The sequence below is a fragment of the Rhipicephalus microplus genome, unplaced genomic scaffold (assembly GCF_043290135.1).
Source record: "Rhipicephalus microplus isolate Deutch F79 unplaced genomic scaffold, USDA_Rmic scaffold_209, whole genome shotgun sequence".
Classification (NCBI taxonomy): domain Eukaryota; kingdom Metazoa; phylum Arthropoda; class Arachnida; order Ixodida; family Ixodidae; genus Rhipicephalus; species Rhipicephalus microplus.
Window position 1 is genome coordinate 177501 of NW_027464780.1, and position 11134 is coordinate 188634.

The following is an 11134-nucleotide window of genomic DNA, read 5'->3' on the forward strand; positions in this document are numbered from 1 at the left end:
CGCTTTGCGCGCGAACGTTCCCTGTTCGCGCGGCAAAGCCTGGAGGAGGCACGGCCCCGCAGCGTGTTCGAGCGCCCGGTCTACGGGACACCCTGCTTACTTCGAGGGCAACAAGCGCAACGCAAGGCTGCGATCTCGCGCACTTTGCGCACGGCTGGAGAAGCTTTGCTGGCCGGCTTTCGCTCCTCGTGTTTACCGTGCGTTAAAGTTGCGCGTCCGTGGCTCTCGCAGCTCTTGCGCGCCCGGTCGCAGAGAGGAGTACGCAACCTCGACCGCACTTTCCCTGCAGGCTTCCTTCCGACTCGAAGTCCTGCGGCGGTCTCAACGAGGTGCCACATCCTCAATGCAGTCGGTCGCCCCCGTTTCGGTTGGGCTCTGGCACGACGGTCGCCACCGTCTCGCCCTTGAGTGGCCGCTGTTGGCGCTCGCTGTGAGGTGTTCAGCGTGCTGTCCGTGTTGCCGACGCGGTCAAAACGAGTCGACGGCTCACGTTCCCTTGTGCGCCGAAGGCTCTCTTGATATGTGATCCGACCCTCAGACAGACGAAGCCAAGGGAAGACCCAAGGCCGCAATGTGCGTTCAAAGAATCAGTGCTCAGTGTGTCCTGCAATTCACACCAAGTCTCGCAGCTGGCTGCGTTCTTCATCGACCCGAGAACCGAGTGATCCACCGCTTAGAGTCGTGAAAAAGTGTTTGTTCAATTCCGTACAGTCAAAACCAAACGTTTCTGGCACTCGGCCAAACAGTGGCCAAGAAGGGCGCTTTTCAGCGCACGCTTGGACTCCAAAACTCTGCCGCGCCTTTTTCGGCTGCCGCAAATCGAGCAAACGGTGTGTTTCGGACGGCGTTTCGCTTCCGCTACTTGCGAGTGCTTTCGTGGTCCACCCCTCTATAAATACTCGGGAGGCGTCAAAGCCGGTTCTCCAAGCCGGACCCGTAGGTATCGTTGTGTGCTCGCTCTCATTGGCCCGCCTAACCAGAAAATGCCTGCGGTACACCCATTTGGATAAGAGTGCACGCAGATGCGGGCCTCGACGGCTACACATTTCCTCGGGCGGCCGCCTCCCGGCCTCCGTGGAGCGCGGGATGCACGGTCCCATCGACAAGCCTCTCCCGTTTTTACCGTGGCGTCGCGGTTCACCACGGCGGGCGGGTCGGTCTCCTCCGCATAAAAAGGGGGACCCCCGCTTTTTGTTCCACGAAATCGCACAAGCTTTTTTCGCATCCACGGTTTGCCACCGCACACCAAAATGCCGATCCGGCTGCCTACTTTAGCCAACAGGTGGAGCCAGGCGCGCCGTACTTGCGCGGCACTTCCCACGTCCACCGAAGTCGGTGCCAAGGACCACTTTCGGCGCCGGAGCCGCGTACGAGCCTACTCGAGGCGGAAGAACGAAGCCAGCAAGGGCCTGGCCGCAAGTGCGTTCAATTGTCGGGACGTCCAAGTCCCTCGTTCTTCCGTGCTTCCTCTTTCGGCAAGTCGTTGCGGCACCTTCCCAAAGCGCGCAGACCCGCTAATCGCGACGAGCGCGACGTGGCCGTGCCGCCTTTCCCTCGGCAGCAAGCAAAACGCCTGGCAACGTCGACGCTCCCCTAACCGCGATCTCGCACCGTGTTTCGTGTGGCGAATTCAAAAGCCGGCCGGCGCTGCTGCAACCATTACGGTCGGTACGCATACGCCGCGGAGGGCGGGACGGTCATCGGAGCGTGCGGTTCCTCCATCGAGTACTGCGCACCTCGGCCGTCGCATCGCCGTGCCATGACCGGCCGCGCGTCAACGCGAACCGGTGCCAGCGAGATCCCTCGCCTGCAAGAACCGACCGGCAGCCTCCGTCACCCGAGGACGCGGAGGCGCTTGCCGCGGACGGCGGGACGGTATGCACTGGTGCACAGCGGACCCGTCACATCGCCAGTTCCTTGACCGACCGCCGACGCTTGTGCCGTTCCTCTCGTACTTGGCAGTCGCCGCGCGATTGTCGGGTCTCGTTCTTGCACGCTCGAACGGTCGGGAGGGCACTCGGCTGGCGTTTCGGGAACGCGCAGCCTCGCCTTCTACCGACGTAACCACGACTCGCCGTTCGCGCTCCGCCGCTCCTGTTTACAGTACTAGGCGGTCCCGCAGCGGTCGGGTCGCGCATTTCGAGCGCTTCGAGCCACGGTGCAGTGGCGGGTCGAAAGCCGACCTATGAGTGCGTTGCGCCGTTTGTACCCGCGTCCGCCACCTGGCCGACCGTCCAAGGTCGCGGTGTTGGCGTCCGCTGGGCGCAACAATTTGTCACGGGGTGCCGCTCCACATTCAGGCAGCCCCGTGGGGAAAAGCCGACCCCGCGTCCAAACGGGGTCAGCGGCAGAAAGTGTCGGGCGCAGACGCAGCTGAGGCGCTCACCCTTCACAATCCGTTAATGATCCTTCCGCAGGTTCACCTACGGAAACCTTGTTACGACTTTTACTTCCTCTAAATGATCAAGTTTGGTCATCTTTCCAACAGACCGGCGCAACCGAAAGGCCGCGCCGGACATCGGTCCGAAGACCTCACTAAATCATTCAATCGGTAGTAGCGACGGGCGGTGTGTACAAAGGGCAGGGACGTAATCAACGCGAGCTTATGACTCGCGCTTACTGGGAATTCCTCGTTCAAGGGGAACAATTGCAAGCCCCTATCCCAATCACGAAAGAAGTTCCACGGGTTACCCAGTCTTTTCAGACAGGGATAAAGACACGCTGCTTCCTTCAGTGTAGCGCGCGTGCGGCCCCGGACATCTAAGGGCATCACAGACCTGTTATTGCTCTGTTTCGTGCGGCTAGGAGCCGCTTGTCCCTCTAAGAAGGTTGTAAGGTGCTGGGAACCCCGCACCTATTTAATAGGCTAGAGTCTCGTTCGTTATCGGAATTAACCAGACAAATCGCTCCACCAACTAAGAACGGCCATGCACCACCATCCACCGAATCAAGAAAGAGCTCTCAATCTGTCAATCCTCCCAGTGTCCGGGCCGGGTAAGTTTTCCCGTGTTGAGTCAAATTAAGCCGCAGGCTCCACTCCTGGTGGTGCCCTTCCGTCAATTCCTTTAAGTTTCAGCTTTGCAACCATACTTCCCCCGGAACCCAAATACTTTGGTTTCCCGGAAGCTGCCCGCCGAGTCATTTGAGTAACTCAGGCGGATCGCTGGTTGGCATCGTTTATGGTCAGAACTAGGGCGGTATCTGATCGCCTTCGAACCTCTGACTTTCGTTCTTGATCAATGAAAACATTCTTGGCAAATGCTTTCGCAGTAGTTCGTCTTGCGACGGTCCAAGAATTTCACCTCTAGCGCCGCAATACGAATGCCCCCGTCCGTCCCTCTTAATCATTACCTCGTATTCCAAAAACCAACAGAACAGAAACGAGGTCTTGTTCTATTATTCCATGCAAGTTTATTCAGGCGACTCGCCTGCGTTGAGCACTCTAATTTTTTCAAAGTAAAAGCACCGGCCATCTCGAGGCACACAATGAAGTGCACCAAGAAAGAACCGGCATGATGTTCAGTCCGAGCCGTCGCATCGGGTAGATGCACTACTCGTCTGGAACTGAGATCCAACTACGAGCTTTTTAACCGCAGCAGCTTTAGTATACGCTATTGGAGCTGGAATTACCGCGGCTGCTGGCACCAGACTTGCCCTCCAATTGATCCTCGTTAAAGGATTTAGAGTGTACTCATTTCAATTACGGGGCCTCAAAAGAGTCCCGTATTGTTATTTTTCGTCACTACCTCCCCGTGCCGGGAGTGGGTAATTTGCGCGCCTGCTGCCTTCCTTGGATGTGGTAGCCGTTTCTCAGGCTCCCTCTCCGGAATCGAACCCTGATTCTCCGTTACCCGTAACAACCATGGTAAGCAAGTAACCTACCATCGAAAGTTGATAAGGCAGACACTTGAAAGAAACGTCGCCGGCTCGTGGCCATGCGATCAGCACAAAGTTATCCAGAGTCACCACACAATACGGGCCGAAACCCGATCGATCTTGGTCTAATAAAAGCACCCGTTACCCAAAGGGCTCCAGGCTCACTGCATGTATTAGCTCTAGAATTGCCACAGTTATCCAAGTAGGAAGAAACGATCTAAGGAACCATAACTGATTTAATGAGCCATTCGCGGTTTCGCCTTATTTCGGCATGTACTTAGACATGCATGGCTTAATCTTTGAGACAAGCATATGATTACTGGCAGGATCAACCAGGTAATCGTTCGACTGCGCGTCCGTCCTCGCCCTCGGCGGGCCGGACGCAGTCTGTGTGCGGCGGAGGCCACCTTCAGGCGCCCCAACACGCTTATTTTGCACTCCGAGATGACGGCGTTCGAGCTCGCTACGGCACAACCTTCCCGAAAGACGAGTGGGAGCCGTGCGGCAAGAAGCACGTTCATGCTCGCTCTTTTTCGTTGCATCGACTCGGTCGCGCCGTGCGGGTTGCCCAAGCCCGCTGCACTGTCGGTGGACCGGCCGGAACTAGCAACGGAGCCGAGACTGCAAAGCCGCCAGACGACGGGTCACGCCCGCGTCTTCGGCGCTTTCGCATCTGAATCGCCCGAGGACGACACGGAACACACCTCGATATCGTGGTAAAACGGCACCGTCCGACAACCAGCCCCTAACGCATCAAGCGGATGAGGCTGCAGACGACTGCCGTGGATTCCCCTGGAGCAGACCCGAGGACACGCTTGACGAGGCCGAAGCCCGCCGCATATCAGACACCCGGTCGCTTTCGCGTACGCCGCTCACGAGAACCCCCACATAATAGCAGCGATAAGTACCCAGACCTCCTTGGGCCCTAATACGAGCGTACTCGAGAAAATTTCACCGCGGGTGTGCCCCGAAACGTGTGGCATGTTGAGCGTGCCACAAGTCTACGTCGCTCTCAAACCCGCCGAGGTCGTAGAATTTGCGACCCTACTCACGAAATTCCCACCGAGGATACGGCCGCAAACGTACCGCACCTTGGGTAGGCCACGAGTTTGTGCAACACTACGCTGACGGCACAGCACCGAGGTCGTGCGCGCACGCACGGGAAAATTCCGCCGCGGTTTCTGCCGAAAACGTGAGGCACCACGACTCTCCGCAAGTTCGCGTCGACTGCGAAAGACCGAAGTCGTGAACGACGTGTCCGCTACTCGCCGCCGACACGCTGGACACCAAACGTACAACGACTCGACGGCGTCGTAGAGGCCCACGACGCGGTTTTCCTTAACGACGTCTCGGCGTGGCACCGACAGGTTAGAACGGCCGACCAACGTTCCCTGTCCGCCGTTCGGCTCAGTCGAAGGGCTCGGCGACTTCGGCAACGCTGCGAAGCCGCACGGTGACGCACGCCATGTCCCCATTTTTTTTTTTCTTTCTGCGTCTGCCGGGGTGCCCCTATAATAGCAGCGATAAGCACCCAGACCGCCGTGGGTCGCTCGCCCCGGCTGACGTGGTTTTTCGTACTCCTGCGGCGGTCGCCGTCAAGCACGTCTAAATACGCTACTTTCGTGGGCGCATTCACGCTCTTTCGCTTCGCCGGAGTGCCAGCACTCACTCTGCCAAAAACGGCGAACATCCGAGCGGCGGTTCCCACTTTTGCGTCGGCGTCGCAAACCCCGCCCCGGCAGACGAGGTTTGCCGTACTCGTGCGACGGTGGCCGGCGGGCACGTCGAAAGACGCCGATATCGTGCGCGAATTGGCGCACCTTGGCTTCACCGGAGTGCCGCCACTGACTCCTCCAAAAACGGCGAAGATCCGAGCGGCGCTTCCCACTTTCGCATCGGCGTCCCGAACTCCGCCCCGGCTGACGCGGTTTACCGTACTCGTGCGACGGTCGCCGGCGAGCACGTGGAAAGACGCCGATATCGTGCCCGAATCGGCTCCGTTCGGCTTCGCCGGAGTGCCAGCACTGGCTCGGCGAAAGACGACGAACATCCGAGCGACGGTTCTCACTATTGCGTACGCGTCGCAAACCCCGCCCCGGCAGACGCACTTTGCCGTACTCGTGCGACGGTCGCCGGCGAGCACGTAGAAAGACGCCGATATCGTGCCGGAATCGGCCCCGTTTGGCTTCGCCGGAGTGCCAGCACTCACTCGGCCACAAACGGCGAACATCCGAGCGGCGGTTCCCACTTAGCCGTCGGCGTCCCGAACTCCGCCCCGGCAGACGCGGTTGCCGAGCTCGTGCGACTAGCGACCGCGAAGCCGTCTCGCGACGCCGCTTTCGTGCGCGGCTCCCACTGCGACCTGGGTCACCCGAGGTCGACGAGCAAAAAAGAATGTCGAAAAAAATTTTTTTTTTTTTGCGTCTGCCGGGGTGCCCCTATAATAGCAGCGATAAGCACCCAGACCGCCATGGGTCGCTCGCCCCGGCTGACGTGGTTTTTCGTTTTCCTGCGGTGGTCGTCGTCAAGCACGTCCAAACACGCCACTTTCGTGGGCGCATTCGCGCTCTTTCGCTTCGCCGGAGTGCCAGCACTCACTCTGCCAAAAACGGCGAACATCCGAGCGGCGGTTCCCACTTTTGCGTCGGCGTCGCAAACCCCGCCCCGGCAGACGAGGTTTGCCGTACTCGTGCGACGGTGGCCGGCGGGCACGTCGAAAGACGCCGATATCGTGCGCGAATTGGCGCACCTTGGCTTCACCGGAGTGCCGCCACTGACTCCTCCAAAAACGGCGAAGATCCGAGCGGCGCTTCCCACTTTCGCATCGGCGTCCCGAACTCCGCCCCGGCTGACGCGGTTTACCGTACTCGTGCGACGGTCGCCGGCGAGCACGTGGAAAGACGCCGATATCGTGCCCGAATCGGCTCCGTTCGGCTTCGCCGGATTGCCAGCACTGGCTCGGCGAAAGACGACGAACATCCGAGCGACGGTTCTCACTATTGCGTACGCGTCGCAAACCCCGCCCCGGCAGACGCACTTTGCCGTACTCGTGCGACGGTCGCCGGCGAGCACGTAGAAAGACGCCGATATCGTGCCGGAATCGGCCCCGTTTGGCTTCGCCGGAGTGCCAGCACTCACTCGGCCACAAACGGCGAACATCCGAGCGGCGGTTCCCACTTAGCCGTCGGCGTCCCGAACTCCGCCCCGGCAGACGCGGTTGCCGAGCTCGTGCGACTAGCGACCGCGAAGCCGTCTCGCGACGCCGCTTTCGTGCGCGGCTCCCACTGCGACCTGGGTCACCCGAGGTCGACGAGCAAAAAAGAATGTCGAAAAAATTTTTTTTTTTTTTTTTGCGTCTGCCGGGGTGCCCCTATAATAGCAGCGATAAGCACCCAGACCGCCATGGGTCGCTCGCCCCGGCTGACGTGGTTTTTCGTTTTCCTGCGGTGGTCGTCGTCAAGCACGTCCAAACACGCCACTTTCGTGGGCGCATTCGCGCTCTTTCGCTTCGCCGGAGTGCCAGCACTCACTCTGCCAAAAACGGCGAACATCCTAGTGGCGGTTCCCACTTTTGCGTCGGCGTCGCCAACCCCGCCCCGGCATACGCGGTTTGCCGTACTCGTGCGGCGGTGGCCGGCGGGCACGTCGAAAGACACCGATATCGTGCGCGAGTCGATGCTTCTTGGTCTCGCAGGAGGGCCGCCACTCACTCCTGCAAAAACGGCGAAGATCCGAGCGGCGCTTCCCACTTTTTCGTCGGCGTCGCAAACCTCGCCCCGGCAGACGCGCTTTGCCGTACTCGTGCGACGGTCGCCGGCGAGCACGTCGAAATACGCCGATATCGTGCCCGAATCGGCCCCGTTTCGCTTCGCCGGAGTGCCAGCACTCGCTCGGCCAAAGACGACGAACATCCGAGCGACGGTTCCCACTATTGCGTACGCGTCGCGAACCCCGCCCCGGCAGACGCGGTTTGCCGTACTCGTGCGGCGGTGGCCGGCGGGCACGTCGAAAGACGCCGATATCGTGCACGAATTGGCGCTCCTTGGCTTCACCGGAGTGCCAGCACTCACTCGGCCAAAAACGGCGAACATCCGAGCAGCGGTACCCACTTAGCCGTCGGCATCCCGAACTCCGCGCCGGCTGACGCGGTTGCCGAGCTCGTGCGACTAGCGACCGCGAACGCGTCTCGCGACGCCGCTTTCGTGCGCGGCTCCCATTGCGACCTGGGTTACCCGAGCTCGACCAGCAAAAAAGAAGGTCGAAAATTTTTTTTTTTTTCTGCGTCTGCCGGGGTGCCCCTATAATAGCAGCGATAAGCACCCAGACCGCCGTGTGTCGCTCGCCCCGGCTGACGTGGTTTTTCGTACTCCTGCAGCGGTCGCCGTCACGCACGTCCAAATACGCCACTTTCGTGGGCGCATTCGCGCTCTTTCGCGTCGCCGGAGTGCCAGCACTCACTCTGCCAAAAACGGCCAACATCCGAGCGGCGGTTCCCACTTTTGCGTCGGCGTCGTAAACCCCGCCCCGGCAGACGCGGTTTGCCCTACTCGTGCGACGGTCGCCGGCGAGCGCGTCGAAAGACGCCGATATCGTGCGCTAATTGGCGCTCCTTGGCTTCTCCGGAGTGCCGCCACTCACTCCTCCAAAAACGGCGAAGATCCGAGCGGCGTTCTCCACTTTCGCATCGGCGTCCCGAACTCCGCCCGGGCTGACGCGGTTTACCGTACTCGTGCGACGGTCGCCGGCGGGCACGTCGAAAGACGCCGATATCGTGCCGTAATCGGCCCCGTTTGGCTTCGCCCGTGTGCCAGCACTCACTCGGCCAAAAACGGCGAACATCCGAGCAGCGTTTCCCACTTTCGCATCGGCGTCCCGAAGCCCGCCCCGGCAGACGCGGTTTGCCCTACTCGAGCGACGGTCGCCGGCGATCACGTCGAAAGGCGCCGAATTCGTGCACGAATCGATGCTTCTTGGTCTCGCAGGAGGGCCGCCACTCACTCCTGCAAAAACGGCGAAGATCCGAGTTGCGCTTCCCACTTTTTCGTCGGCGTCCCGAACTACGCCCCGGCTGACGCGGTTTACCGTACTCGTGCGACGGTCGCCGGCGGGCACTTCAAAATACGCCGATTTCGTGGGCGCATTCACGCTGTTTCGCTTCCCCGGAGTGCCAACACTCACTCTGCCGAAAGCGGCGATCATCCGAGCGGCGGTTCCCACTTTTGCGTCGGCTTCGCAAACGGCGCCCCGGCAGACGCGCTCGTGCGACGTACTCGTGCGACGGTCGCCGGCGAGCACGTCGAAAGACGCCGATATCGTGCTCGAATCGACCCCGTTTCGCTTCGCCGGAGTGCTGCCAGTCACGGCGCAGAAAACGGCGAACAAGTGTTTTTTTTTTTTTTTTCCTAGAATTTGTGTTATAGAAGGCACATTTGATATCGGACGATAATTTTCAACTTTATCACGCGCACCGATTTTCGTGTAGAGGTTTGCAAGTTTATGGGAATTTCTCCACTTGGAATAATGCGATTTAGTAGTACTACGAGAACTTCATGGATGTACTCAAGGGTACGGGGCAAGTCAGTTACGTCAACACCTGCAGATTTTTTACACTTCAAACTGAAAATTGTTGGTTGTGAGTCCTCGTGTGATATTAAAGGCCGATTCGCTAACACATAGAACAAAGAAAGAAAGGAAGAAAAAACGCCCGCGCTCGCTCAAGAAACCTGGGTTCGCAACAAGTGGCAACAACAAGCAACCGAGCGAGTGCGCCAAAACCCGTGGCGGCCGAACAAACGCGAAGTCCCAACCGCGTCAGCCGGGGCGGCACGGGACAGGAAAAATCACTTCAGCCGGGGCGGCGGGGCACCGAATAAACCTCGTCACCTCGTCGCAGGATAAAAGAGGAAACAAAAAGTCTAAACAGCGTCTGCTGGAGCGAATGCGTAATAAAACAACAACAACAACAAAAAAAAAAAAAACACCCGCGCTCAAGAAGTCTGCAATCACCACAAAAGGCGACTGTGACCGAGCAGCGTCAGCCGGGGCCGTGCGGAAACGGAAAAACCGCGACTACCGGGGCGTCGAGGCACCGAAAAATCCACTTCAGCCGCGGCGAAAAAAAAAAACAAAAAGAAAGACGGAGGGGGGGGGGGGAACCACGTCTGCCGGGGCGAAGGAAAAAAAAAAACGCGTCTGCCGGGGCGAGCCCGGGTGCGGCACCACCGGGAAAACTGTGGCAAACAGACATGGCGATCGAGTGAGTGGGCCGCCAGCCAGGCTCAGCCAAAAAGTGCAAAGTCCGAACTGCGTCAGCCGGGGCGGCAAAAACCACGTCAGCCGGGGCGGCGCAAAAAACCGCGTCTGCCGGGGCGGCACGAAACCGCGTCAGCCGGGGCGGCGCGAAAACTGCGTCAGGCGGGGCGAAAGAAAAAAAAAAAAAAAACGCGTCTGCCGGGGCGAGCCCGGGTGCGGCACCACCGGGAAAACTGTGGCAAACAGACATGGCGATCGAGTGAGTGGGCCGCCAGCCAGGCACAGCCGAAAAGTGCAAAGTCCGAACCGTGTCAGCCGGGGCGGCAAAAAACCGCGTCAGCCGGGGCGGCGCAAAAAACCGCGTCTGCCGGGGCGGCACGAAACCGCGTCAGCCGGGGCGGCGCGAAAACTGCGTCAGCCGGGGCGAGCCCGGGTGCGGCACCACCGGGAAAACTGTGGCAAACAGACATGGCGATCGAGTGAGTGGGCCGCCAGCCAGGCTCAGCCAAAAAGTGCCAAGTCCGAACTGCGTCAGCCGGGGCGGCAAAAAACCGCGTCAGCCGGGGCGGCGCAAAAAACCGCGTCTGCCGGGGCGGCGCGAAAACCGCGTCTGCCGGGGCGGCGCGAAAACTGCGTCAGCCGGGGCGAAAGAAAAAAAAAACGCGTCTGCCGGGGCGAGCCCGGGTGCGGCACCACCGGGAAAACTGTGGCAAACAGACATGGCGATCGAGTGAGTGGGCCGCCAGCAAGGCTCAGCCAAAAAGTGCTAAGTCCGAACTGCGTCAGCTGGGGCGGCAAAAAACCGCGTCTGCCGGGGCGGCACGAAACCGCGTCAGCCGGGGCGGCGCGAAAACCGCGTCTGCCGGGGCGGCACGAAACCGCGTCAGCCGGGGCGGCGCGAAAACTGCGTCAGCCGGGGCGAGCCCGGGTGCGGCACCACCGGGAAAACTGTGGCAAACAGACATGGCGATCGAGTGAGTGGGCCGCCAGCCAGGCACAGCCGAAA

General features: G+C 60.2%; 2 non-coding genes across 2 annotated transcripts; both read right to left on the reverse strand.

Annotated features, from left to right (window-relative positions):
* Positions 1-528: 528 nt before the first annotated feature.
* On the reverse strand, positions 529-681 carry LOC142792257 (5.8S ribosomal RNA). Its single transcript, XR_012890785.1, has one exon. It is a non-coding gene; the product is annotated as a 5.8S ribosomal RNA (ribosomal RNA).
* Positions 682-2400: 1719 nt separating this feature from the next.
* Positions 2401-4215, reverse strand: LOC142792271 (small subunit ribosomal RNA). The gene has a single exon (XR_012890799.1). It is a non-coding gene; the product is annotated as a small subunit ribosomal RNA (ribosomal RNA).
* Positions 4216-11134: the final 6919 nt, after the last annotated feature.